The sequence below is a fragment of the Oryctolagus cuniculus genome, chromosome 6 (genome assembly GCF_051225735.1).
Source record: "Oryctolagus cuniculus isolate XC-2025 breed Fujian yellow rabbit chromosome 6, ASM5122573v1, whole genome shotgun sequence".
Taxonomy (NCBI): Eukaryota; Metazoa; Chordata; class Mammalia; order Lagomorpha; family Leporidae; genus Oryctolagus; species Oryctolagus cuniculus.
The window spans coordinates 88,156,583-88,169,723 of record NC_142872.1 but is presented as its reverse complement, the minus strand read 5'-3'; the positions used below and the strand labels follow the sequence as shown (position 1 = coordinate 88,169,723).

The 13,141-nt window shown below is 39.5% G+C and overlaps 1 long non-coding RNA gene across 1 annotated transcript in view; it reads left to right on the top strand.

Annotated features, from left to right (window-relative positions):
- LOC149126224 (uncharacterized) overlaps positions 1 to 10,513 on the top strand; it is a 155,679-nt gene extending 145,166 nt beyond the window's left edge. Inside the window, exon 4 of the long non-coding RNA XR_016235693.1 lies at positions 10,259 to 10,513. This is a non-coding gene — a long non-coding RNA (uncharacterized LOC149126224). The remainder of the gene's footprint in view (positions 1 to 10,258) is intronic.
- Positions 10,514 to 13,141: the final 2,628 nt, after the last annotated feature.

The window sequence follows — 13,141 nt, the reverse complement described above, 5'->3', positions numbered from 1 at the left end:
TCCCCTACACACTTGTAGGGGCCTAAGTGGTTGGCCCATCTTCTACTGCTTTCCCAGGCTGTAGCAGAGAGCTGGATCGGAATAGGAGCAGCGGAGACTGGAATTGGCATGCATATGGAATGCCAGCACCGCAGGAGGAGAATTAACTTACTGGGCCATAGCACCCCCAACCCATTTTAAATGTATGGCACAAAATTGGAAAGGATGAATCAAGGAGGGAAGGTGAAAGACTGAGTACAGAAGTTTAGACTACTCATTGATGGATTAAAAGGACAAAATTTGTGGCTTTATTGATGCTTTTTGTCTGGTCCCAATGGTATGTGATTTTTGCCACAGTTTTCCTCATTTGTAAAAATATTATCAGGTTTTCAATTTACCTCTGTTGGTCAAATGGCCATTTGTCTCCTGTGGTCTCAATAGTTTCTCATCAAGCTACATTTTCCTGGCTTTTCTCTCCTGCTCTTCATCAATTTTAGGTAGCTAATATTGTCCATTCATTTCAGGTCACATTTATAAATCCCACATGATTTATGGAGTAAACAGTTTTAATACAGGTTAAATTGCTTTCATAAGTATGCTTAGCTTATATTAATATTTAATGTAATTCAATAGATTTAATTCAAGTCTTTAGCATCCAACTTTCTTTCCTTCCTCATATATTCATCAAAATCTTTATGCCATTATCTTTGCATGTTCTTCTTTAGTTAACCCTCTACTCTTTCCATCTATCTTAAGTCCACACTCATTTAAAGCTCAACTCAAATGTTTTCAATGTGGCCTTCCTATTCCTTTAACTCACAACAATTCTCTACTCTAACAAATGAACTGTTAAAAATCTGTACTATTGAAGATGTCACGTTACTATAAATTATTTTATTCTAATTACTAATTGTTTCTACTTTATAAGCCTCATTTCCTCAATAATATTCTAAGGTCTTTAATCAATGGAAATCACTAGAATATAACTAGGGATAATTTATCTTAGTTTTCACTAGTGATAAATAGAATGTCATTTTGATGTCTTTCTTAGCAAGTTATGTTTATAATTATTCTGTTTCTTCTAATGCCTAGTATTTGAGCGCGTGCATACAAGATATTCAGGAAACATTTGTTGTTTTGCTAAGACAAATATGTAACTGATTTTATTACTTTTATTTTTAATAATATTATAGGAAGAATTATGGTCTCCACTAAAGACAACATTACTCTATAATATATGCACTGTGTATATGAATTCTTATGGAAAAAAAGGTATGGTTTTTAAATATGTAAAATTTAATTAACACTTAATATCTTCAAAATAATTTTAAATATTTATTTATTTTAAATAGTGAAGAGAAAGAGGGACAAGTAGAGAGAGGGAGAGAGAGAGAGAGAGAGAGAGAGAGAGAGCGCTCTTCCATTCACTAAAATAATTGAGGCTGGGACAGGCCAAAGCCAGTAGCCTCTATCTCTATTTGGTTCTCCCACAAGAGCAGCAGGAACCCAATTACTTGGGTCATTATCTGTTGTTAGATCAGAAGTTAGATCAGAAATGGAGCAGCTGGAGCTCCAGTTGGCTCTCTGAAATGGAGTGTCGGCATCCTAAACAGTGGCTAAATGCACTGTGCCACAGAGTTCACCCAACACTTTTTTTTTTTTCTTAAGGGAATAAAGTTATACATTGCCCAAGGTAGAATTTAAGCAATAATTCTCAAACTTCAGCATAAATGAAAACCACTTTTTGAGGTTGTTAAATTTCTGGGCCTATCCCATGAGTTTCTGATTCAGTTGACCTAGGGGAGAGTCCAAGTAATTGGATTACTAACACGATTTTGGTCATGTGGACACTACTGTTTCTAGAAATGTACTTTTTTAAAAATTTTCATTTATTTATTTATTTTTGACAGGCAGAGTTGGCAGTGCGAGAGAAAGACAGAGAGAAAGGTCTTCCTTTTTTTGCCGTTGGTTCACCCTCCAATAGCTGCTGTGGCTGGCGCGCTGCAGCCAGTGCACCGTGCTGATCCGATGGCAGGAGCCAGGCACTTACCCTGGTCTCCCATGGGGTGCAGGGCCCAAGCACTTGGGCCATCCTCCACTACACTCCCTGGCCACAGCAGAGAGCTGGCCTGGAAGAGGGGCAACTGGGACAGAATCCGGTGCCCCGACCGGGACTAGAACCTGGTGTGCCGGCGCCGCAAGGTGGAGGATTAGCCTAGTGAGCTGTGGAGCCGGCCTACTAGAAATGTACTTTGAGAACCAGTGTGTAAAGCATTTTCCCCTAAAAAATCATTTACTTCTATCACACTACTGGTATCATGTGAGCATGGTGGAAGAAGGCAAAAATGCCTAGAGATAAACACTTGTGATTATCTTGTTAAAGGCAAAATATTCAAACAAGAGGAGGATAATTTTCTCAGAAACAAGAAAGTTTTATTTTCATTGACTAGGAAGTATTAGGGTGATAAATGTGCCTTCGTTTCATCTAAATATACCCAGATGTTCCTGTTCTGAGTCTCAGATTCCCACACATTTACAATAACAGCCTCATTTTCACTTGAAAAGCCTGGCAAAACTGTGAATCTGAATTACGTGGTAGCTCTGAAGTCTTCACAATGAAATTATGGTTACTTTGCAAAGATAAAAGGTAGCATGTGGCTTCATAAGTCAGAAATTCTTCTATAGCCACCAGCTTTGTGCTCGCCTGGATAACAAAGGGAATGCCTTTATCACATCTCCAACCCCCAACCTTGGCAAGACAGTAAGGAATCACAGGAGTGTGTCTTAGAATTCAGTGGTAAAATCCAACTCTGGAAAGAACCTGAGGCTTGCCATCCCTAGGCCAGTGACCTCTGATGGAGCCCCTAGATTTGCCCTGGCATCAAGCAGGGACTCGTGCCCTGTGGGAATGGATTTGTTCCAGCATGTACGATGGCCAGCCTCATGTGGGCCTGGATCACAGCCATGACATTTGACAGGGTCTGGTGATTTTAAGACCCAGGTGTCACTCAACTCAATGCCAACTGAAACAGCAAAGGAGCTGCTTTAATCACCTTTTTACTCTCTGTGGGCAGATAGCAAAGAACCACAAGACTTTGTCTAAAGAATCAGTATAAGGATGGCAAAGCTCAACACTAAGGAAATCCCAATGGTCTGTGTCTCCAGGCCAGTACTGGGGGTGGAGTCTATGGACTTCTGTGACAAGTGGGGTCCTCTGGCTCCAGTTCATTGAATTTAAATACCAGTCAGCATTACTTATGGTATGGGATGCCAGTTTATCTTAACACCAGCCACTCTATTGCAGTGTGGTCTTCAAGGCTACCCCTCTGTTGCACTGGTCTCAGCAGTCGTGGACTGGGGTGTGACTTAGCATTGTGGTGTTGAGGATAATAAAACTGGACATCTGGGCTGTCCCAGCAGCAGGTAGATGCTTCATAGGATGGGATACTCATTTGTGGATGATTTGCCATATAGTGCATTCTGAGAGGATAATAGTCGTAGATTTGGGATAAATATCATCTCTGTGCATCTTCTGAGACTGAGGCACTGAAACTATAGTGCCGATTACTTGTGGCAAAACATGACTTCTGGTGTCATCTAGCACTACAGTTCAGGAAGTGTCCACAGACTCAGTGAAAACAAGCAGACTGCTGAGGATTTCTGGAAGGACAATCACAGAATCAAATTATGAAAACCAGAAAAATTAAATTATCTGTCAATGTGTAGATGATGTCTTATGCTTATAAGCATCATAGAACCATGACTTCACTTGATGAAAAAAACAACATGCTGGAAAATGATCACCTCTTATCTGACATTTTCAAATTTCCAAATGCCCAAATTTTCAGAAGATTCTCAGAAGAAACTTAATAGGCAAGGAAGGAGTGGAATGAGACTTTCACAGCAGTGAAGGAAAAAAGAGGCCTGCCATCCAAAAATAACGTACTTGGCAAAGTTTCCCTTCAGAGAGGAGGGGGAGATAAAGACATCACTCTACCAAAAAAGCCGATGAAGAATTTAAGATAGATGCTTTAAGAACACTCAACAAACTTTGAGAAACATAGAAAGGATTTAATACTCTAACAGAAATTTGGCAAACAGATGGAAGAAATAAAGAAAAATCAAACAGAACTTTTACAATAGAAAAGTACAGTTCACAAGTTAAAAACACAGTAAAAGGAATCAATGGCAAAGCTGATCAAACAGAAGAAAGAATCAGTGAGATTAAAGACAGTCTATGTAAAAATATGGAACCAGAGGAAGAAAAAGAGCAATGAGCTGAAGGAATGAAGAAAGCTTATGGGAACTTTTGGGCAGCATGTGGAGAACCAATCTCCCAGTTATTAGAGTTCAAGTGGGACTTGAGAATGCCAAATCCTATTCAAAGAGGAAATGACAGAAAACTTGCCAAACTTAGAAGAAGAGAGAACTAACCATGTATGGAAAGATAAGAATTAGAAAGTCAGGTTAACTATCCAGGTACATATTTTCATCAAGCTGTCAAAGGTTAAATATTAAAAATAGGATTCTTGGGGCCAGCAGTGTGGCATGGTGGATTAAGCTGATCTTTGCAGGGCTGGCATCAATATGGGCACTTGTTTTAGTACTAGCTGCTCTGCTTCTGATCCAACTCACTGTTAATGAATCTGGGAAAATAGCAGAAGACAACCCAAGTTCTTTGGCCCCTGTATACATGTAGGAGACCCAAATGAGACTCTTGGCTCCTGGCTTTGCCCTGGCCCAGCCCTTACTGTTGGGGTCATTTGGGGAGTGAACTAGCAGATAAAAGCTATCTCACTCTCTATCTCTATCTCTCCCTCTCTTTCTCTGTAACTCTGCCTTTAAAATAAATAAATAAATAAGATTATCAAAGCTGAAAGAGCAGATAAACAAATAATATATAATGGCACTCCAGTTTTCCAGAATGTAGACTTTGCAGAAGAAACATAACAGGATAGTAGAGACTAGAATTATACTTTTGCAATAATGAGGGGAAAAAAGAAAAACAAGCACCCTACTGGGATACTGTCCCCAGCAAATCTATCATTCAGATAGGAGAAAGAGATACAAATATACCTACAAAGACCAAACACTAACAGAATTTAACACCACCAGACCTGTCTTAACAAGAAATTCTGAGTTTTTCAAGCTGAAAGAAAGAACTTATAAAAACAAAAAAGCTGTCTGCACCTTAATGTTTATTGCATCTCAGTTCACAATAGCTAAGACCTGGAATCAACCCAAATGCCCATGAACAGTAGACTGGATAAAGAAATTATGAGACAGGTACTCTATAGAATACTATACAGCAGTAAAAAACAATGAAATCCAGTCATTTGCAACAAAATGGAGGAATCTGGAATACATCATGCTGAGTGAATTAAGCCAGTCCAAAGGGACAAATATCATATGCTCTCTCTAATCGGTGACAACTAACCAAACACAAAAAAGGAAACCTGTTGAAGTGAACAGTGACTTGATCAGCCCTTGTCCTGACTGCTGATGTACAATTTAATACTTTATCCCTTTAGTATTTTTTTTGTTCTACTTGATACTATTGGTTGAACTCTGTAATTAACACACACAATTATTCTTAGGTGTTTAAATTTAACTTAAAAGTGATCCCTGTTCATTATAAGAGTGGGAATAAGAGAGGGAGGAGATGTACAATTTGAGACATGCTCAAGCTGACTTGACCCAAATGGTAGAGTTAGAAACATACCAGGGGATTCCAATTCAATCCCATCAAGGTGGCAAGTACCAATGCCATCTCACTAGTCCAAGTGATCAATTTCTGTTCACAACTGATCATAATGATAGGACTAAGAGTCAAAGGGATAACATAAACAAGACTAGTGCCTGAAAATACTAACTGATAGAATAAAAAAAAAAAGGGAGAGAACAGTCCAACATGGGAAGCGGGATACACAGCAGACTCAGAATGGCAGATGTCCTAAACAGTACTCTGGCCTCAGAATCAGCCCTTAAGGCAATCAGATCTGGCTGAAAAGCCCATGAGAGTATTTCAGGCATGGAAAGCCAAGAAACTCTGGCAAAAAAAAAAAAAAAAAAAAAAAAAAAAAATCTAAATGAAAGTTCTCTGCAAGTGGGATCCCAGTGGAAAGAACAGGTCATCAAAGAAGGAGGTACCTTTCTCTGAAAGGAGGAGAGAACTTCCACTTCGACTATGACTTTGTCTAAGTATGATCAGAGTCGGCAAACTCAAAAGGCTTCTATAGCTTTGGCAATTCATGACTAGCGCCTAGAGTGATTACTGACGCCATAAACAAGACTGTCAAATTGTTAAGTCTTCAACAGGAGTACAGGAGTCACTGTGTACTTAATCCTCATGTAGGATCTCTGTCCTTAATGTGTTGTTCAATGTGAATTAATGCTATAACTAGTACTGAAACAGTATTTTTCACTTTGTGTCTCTGTGTGGGTGCAAACTGTTGAAATCTTTACTTAATATATACTAAATTGATCTTCTGTATATAAAGAGAATTGAAAATGAATCTTGATGTGAATGGAACGGGAGATGGGAGGGTTGCGGGTGGGAGGGAAGTTGTGGGGGGGAAGCCATTGTAATCAATAAACTGTACTTTGGAAATTTATATTTACTAAATAAAAGTTAAAAAAATGAAAAAAAAGAAAGAACTTCTAATGAGTACAAAGAATATTCCCAAAGTAGAAAATTAGGAGTGGGTGATGTGGCACTGCAGATTAAACCACTATTCATAATGCCAGCATCCCATATCAGAGTTTCCATTCAAGTCCTTGCTACTCTGCTTCTAATCCAACTACCTGGTAACATGCCTGTGAGGGGAGCCAGAAGGTGAATAATTACTTGGGCTCTTGCCACTCATATGGGAGACCCAGATGGAGTTTCAGGCTCCTTGCTGGGACTGGTGCTTTGGCGAATGGATCATTATTAGGAAAATCTCTTTCTCTCCCTGTCACTTTGCCTTTCAAATGAACAAAAATTAATCTTTTTTTCTTAAAAAAAAAGTAGAAGACTAATTATCAAGGGTAGCCTTATATAGAAATTTACAATGCTCTAATATAGTAAAGATAGTAGTGTACAAGCCATTCCTGTCTTTGGTATGAAAACATGGGAGTCCAGATATGTCTTCAACAGATTCATTTCATATATATGTGTGTATATATATATATATATATATATATACAGTTCTATATGGCAGTTCTATTTTTATTTATTTTTTTTTAGGCATCCTCACATTGTTTGCTATGATGGCTATACTAATTTACATTCCCACTAATGGTAGGCAAGTGTTCCCTTTCCTGTACATACTCCACAGCTGTATCATCTTTTGTCTTTGTGACAACAATCAATCTAACTGGAATGAGGTGATAACTTATGGTGGTTTTAGTTTGCATTTCCTTGGTGATTAGTGATGTTGAGGATTTTCTCATGTATGTGTTGAGACATATCTGTTTGGATTACTTGTGTGATTTTTGTTGTTGTTGTTGTTGTTTATTTATTTGTTCTTGCTATTGATTCCTTTGAGTTCTTTATATGTTTTAGTTATCAACCCCTTGTCAGATATACAACTTGGAAATCTCTTCTATTCCATATGTTGTCTCCTCATGCTGTTGATTCTTGTTGAACAGAAACTATTTAGTCTGATCAGATCCCATTTGTCTGGTTTTTTTTTTTTTTTTATCTTGTGCTCTTGAATCTGACCCCCTAAATCTATACATATTCCATGCCCTGATTTGTTATTCTCTGTGTCTTATTTAGTAACTCCAAAGTTTCAGGTCTCACATTTTGGTCTTTTACATATTTTGAGTTTACAATTTTGGTGAGAGGTAGGGGTCTAGGTTCATTGCTCTGTATGTAGATATTCCCAGGACAAATTATTGAAAAGATTGTCCTCCTTCCAATGTTAATTTAAATCACTTTTGTGAAATATCAGTTGACCACAGATGTGTGTGTTTACTTCTAGTACCTCAACTATGTTCCATTTGTCCATAAGTCTGTGCTTACTCAGTGCCATGCTGTTTAAATTACTCTAGCTTTGAAACTTATTTTAGTGCAAGGGAGTGTTATACCTCTTGCTTTGTTCCTTTTGCTCAAGATTTCTTTGGCCATTCAGGCTCTTTTGTGATTCCATTCAAATTCTAGTAATGTTTTTCTCCAGTTCTGTGAAAAACGGCCCTGGGATTTTGATAGGGATTACACTGAATCTGTAAATTGCTTTGGATAATAAGAATATTTATGATTTTGATTCTTCTAATCCATGAGCACAGGATGTCTTCTCATTTCTTTGTGTCCTCTTCAATTTTTCCATCAATGTATAATAGCTTTGATTATAAAATTGTTCCTAAGCATCTTGGTTTTCTATCTATTAGAAATGGGATTGCTTTCTTGATTTTGTTTTCAGTTGAATCTGTATTGGTGTGTAATAATATTACTGATTTTGCTTGACAATTTTGTATCCTGCTACTTCACTGAATTTGTTTATTAGGTCCAAAAGCTTTTCAGTGGGGTTGTTGGGGTTTTTCTTTAGGTAAGATCATGTCACCTGGAAACAGTGACAATTTGATTCCCTGCTTTCCAATTTGAATGCCCTTTATTTCTCTTATCTAAATGCTCTGGTAATGACTATCAGTATTATCTTGAATAAGAGTGGTGGAAGTGAGCATCCCCGTGTTTTTCTAGATCGTAGCAAGAAAGCTGCCAGTTTTCCCCATTCAATATGAGCTCATCTTCAGGCTTCTTATGCATAGCTTGCATTATATTGAGCTATGTTCCCCTAATATCAATTTTCTCATCATTTTTTATCATGAAGTGATGTTGAATTTTATTGAATATATTTTCCATATCTATTCAGATGTTCATTTGATTTTTGTTCATTCTGTTAATGTATTGCATCACATTAATTGCTTTACCTATTTTAAATCATCCTTGAATCCTTGGGATGAATCCCATATGATCGTGGTTAATAATCTTTTCAATATGCTGTTGGATTCTATTTACAAATATTATATATATATATTATATATACAAATTTTTCTCTTTTTTTTGACAGGCAGAGTGAATAGTGAGAGAGAGACAGAGAGAAAGGTCTTCCTTTGCCGTTGGTTCACCCTCCAATGGCTGCCACGGCCGGTGCGCTGCGGCCTGCACGCCGCGCTGATCCGATGGCAGAAGCCAGGTGCTTCTCCTGGTCTCCCATGGGGTGCAGGGCCCAAGCACTTGGGCCATCTTCCACTGCACTCCCGGGCCACAGCAGAGAGCTGGTCTGGAAGAGGGGCAACCGGGACAGAATCCGGCGCCCCGACCGGGACTAGAACCTGGTGTGCCGGCGCCGCAAGGTGGAGGATTAGCCTAGTGAGCCGCGGTGCCGGCCCTATTTACAAATATTTTACTGAGGACTGTTCACCAAGGATATTGGTCTATAGATTTCTTTTATCTGGTTTTCATAATAAGGTAATACTGACCTCATTGTATGAGTTTGGAAGAATTCTCTCCACTTTAAAAAAATATTGATTTATTTGAAAGGCAGAATGATGGAGAATAAAGAGAGAGAGAAAGAGAGAAGAGAGAAGAGAAAGAAGAGATAGAGATAGAGATAGATAGATAGATAGAGAGAGGCTTCCATCTTCTGGGTCATTCTTCCAAATCTGTGCAAAGGCCAAGACTGGGCCAGTCCACTCCTGGAACCCAAAACTCCCCTCCGATGTAGCATGGAATTCAGGAAGTTGAAACAGCTTCCGCTACCTTCTCAGGTGTATTGGTAGGAAGCTATATCAGACGCATAGAGTTGTTGAGACTCAGGCATCCTAAATACTTGTTCCACCATCTTTTATTGGTTTCCCAAGCACACTAGCAGGGAGAGGGATTGGAAATAATACAGCCAGCACAGAAATTGGCATTCTGATTCAGGATGTTAGTGATAAACAAAAGCTTAATCTGCTGTGCCACAACACCAGCCCCTCCCACTTTCATTGTTTGAAATTTTTAAAAGTGTTGGTGTTAATTTTTAAAAAATATTTAGTTATTAGTTATGTCTAACAATCTTGCATATTTCTGTAGTATCAGTCATGATGTCTCCATTTTCATCTTTCATTTTATATATATAAATTTTCTCTCTTTTTTTCCTTACTAAGGGTTTGTCAATTTTGTTTGCCTTTTTTAAGAACTGGGTTTTTATTCCATTGTGTTTGTTAATCTCTATGTCATTTATTTGTGATTTAAATTTTATCATTTCTTTCCTTCTATTAATATAGGTTTGATTTGTTCTTATTTTCATAGTTGTAGGCAGCCTTTGGACAAGTCAAGGATAATCTAGACCTTGAGGAATTCCTGGGATAAAAAAGTCACATACTCCCATCCTGAAGGAGGATGACATCCTGAAGGAGGACGATAATCAAGAATGCTCTGTTAAAATTATCTGTGCTACCAGAGGCCCCGATAAATTGCTTACATATGTTGTTATCTTTTGTGCTTCTTTGTTCTGCAGCTGGTTATGCATAAATACTGCTTGGACTTTAGAATAAATGAGCCTTGATCAGCCTTGTTGTCTTGGCTCCATTCTCTGCGCCCTTGTCCCTCTTTTCATTCCCACTCCCTCCTTCAGGTTCTGTTCAACTGGTGCGGCTGGCCCACACACATAGTTTCTTGAAGTGCAGCAAATACTATTTATATGAAATATTTCTTTTTTTGATGCAGGCATTAATTACTATAAAATTGCCACTTAGCATTGCTTTTTCTTTTTCTTTTTTTTTTTTTTTTTGACAGGCAGAGTGGACAGTGAGAGAGAGACAGAGAGAGAAAGGTCTTCCTTTTGCCGTTGGTTCACCCTCCAATGGCCGCCGCTGCAGCCGGCGCACCGCGCTGATCCTGGCAGGAGCCAGGAGCCAGGTGCTTTTCCTGGTCTCCCATGGGGTGCAGGGCCCAAGCACCTGGGCCATCCTCCACTGCACTCCCTGGCCATAGCAGAGAGCTGGCCTGGAAGAGGGGCAACCGGGACAGAATCCGGCGCCCCGACCGGGACTAGAACCCGGTGTGCCGGCGCCGCAAGGTGGAGGATTAGCCTATTGAGCCACGGCGCCGGCTAGCATTGCTTTTTCAATACCGCATAGGTTTTAGTATATTACACTGTCATTTTCCATTGCTTAAACAAATCTCTTCCTTAATTTCTTCTTTTAATATCCACACATTTGTCGTTTTCAATGTTTTTCTTGTTATTTTCTAGTTTTTTTGCTTTGTGGTAGAAAAAATGATTTTTTTAACTTTATTGAGACTTATCTTGTGGCCTACCATATAGGTCTAACCTGGAAAATGTTCCTTGTGTTATAGAGAAGAACGTGTACTCTGAAGATGTTGATGGAAAGTTCTCTAGAGGTCTATTATACCCAATTGTTCTAGGGTGTCATTTAACTCTGCCATTTCTTTATTAATTTTCTGTCTAGATCATCTGTCCATTTCTGAAAATGGGCTTTAAATGTCCTCTTTTATTACTGTATTGGAGTCTTTTGCACTCTTTAAGATCAATTAATATTTGCTTTACTGACTTTTTGCCACAATATTTGGTTTATTTTTATAACTGTTATTTCTTATTGCTGGATTGAGCACTTTATCATTTATGACATTCTTTTTCTCTTTTTCCTGCTTTTGATTTAAAATATACTTTATCTAATAGAAGTAGGGCTACTCTTGCTTCTAATAGCTTCTGAGTAATCCTATGATTAATCTTTTGAATTCCATTTAAGGCATTTCATCAATTTCTTCACCTTCTCATTCTGATATTGAAGTGTTGTTCTGTTCCGTTGGGGGAAGAGGTCATGTTATCTTCCTTATTCTTGTGTCTTGAATGTCTGTGTTTATTTAGACATTTGTTGAGATATCTGTTTTTTTTTTTCCCCTCTAAAGCTTTTTATTTTTTTCTGAACTATGCTTCTTTGGCTTAGTGGAATGTCTGCTTTTTCAGTGAATACCCAGAGGTGTGTTTTGGGTGTGACCAGGGAGCTCTGGTGTGTTCCAGGGTGGGGCAAGTTTCCAGGGTGACAACCAAGTTGGGTGTGGTAGAGCTCCTCTTGTTAGCAGAATGGGGGTCATGATATTGGCTCAATCACACCCTCACCTCCTAATCCATGTCTGGGTGTTAGCCCTTAGTGGGTTTAACATGCATCTATGCTTCTGCATGTACAGCACAAAGATTCTGTGCAGTGCTCTGTGTGAGCATAGATCCTACTGCAGGATCTATGCCAGGGGTATTGTGCATGTGGAGCTGTATACAGTGATCACCCAGAAACGCAGCAAAATCTTGAGCCCTCTTATTCAGTCACAGAATTCCCATAGATTCAGTACTCAGGGTTCCCATAGTCATGTGTTACAGAGGATCCACTCCACCCTGCTAGCCTGTCCTATCCACAGTGAGGCAGAAATTCTCAGAGCCACTTGCCTGTGTGTGCTTCTCCTAGGTGGTTTGAGCACTGAGCTCTGGCTTGTGATATGTTGAGATGCTGGGGGCACCTCACAGTTGTTTGTGGGTGCCCATCCCCCTGTCAATCCACCTAGCCAGCTCAAAATCAGAGGGCAGCACTAAATTTTCCCTCTGGTAAAATTTCAGACCACACACTTGCACGATAACTGCTGGCTTCAGACCTACTTCTTTCACAATCATGCTGGGCACCAAGAGTCTCTGTAGTCAGTGCTAATGTCAGAATGGTTCCTTCTTCCCATCTGTTTCTGTGTTTGTGCACTGGAGCTGCTGTTTGTTTCTGTTGATAAGATGGTGATTGTCACCACCAATTGCTGGGTGCATGTACAAGACCCGTGGCAGCAGCTACCTACTTATGTACAAAATGGCACCTGCCCTCTCTTAGCTGGTTGCCAGGTACCATTGTGAACTGGGGAGGAAACTTGACCCTTTGCTTCTCCTCTGGGTGAACAGGCATCCTGTCTCCCACAGGGTTCGGAGTCAGACTCAAAAGACAGTGTTGTCTGCTAGGCTTTCCCTCTGGATGCAACACCAGTGACATGGCCACTGCCATCTGATCTCACCGGGATCTCCAAAGCTGGCTCTTTCTCCGCTCAGGGCTGATGGGGTCGTTTGTTGTATCCACGCTTGTTGCTGCACAGTTGCACCTTCCACACAGATCCATGCCCTGTCTCCTCACACCACAGAAGCTC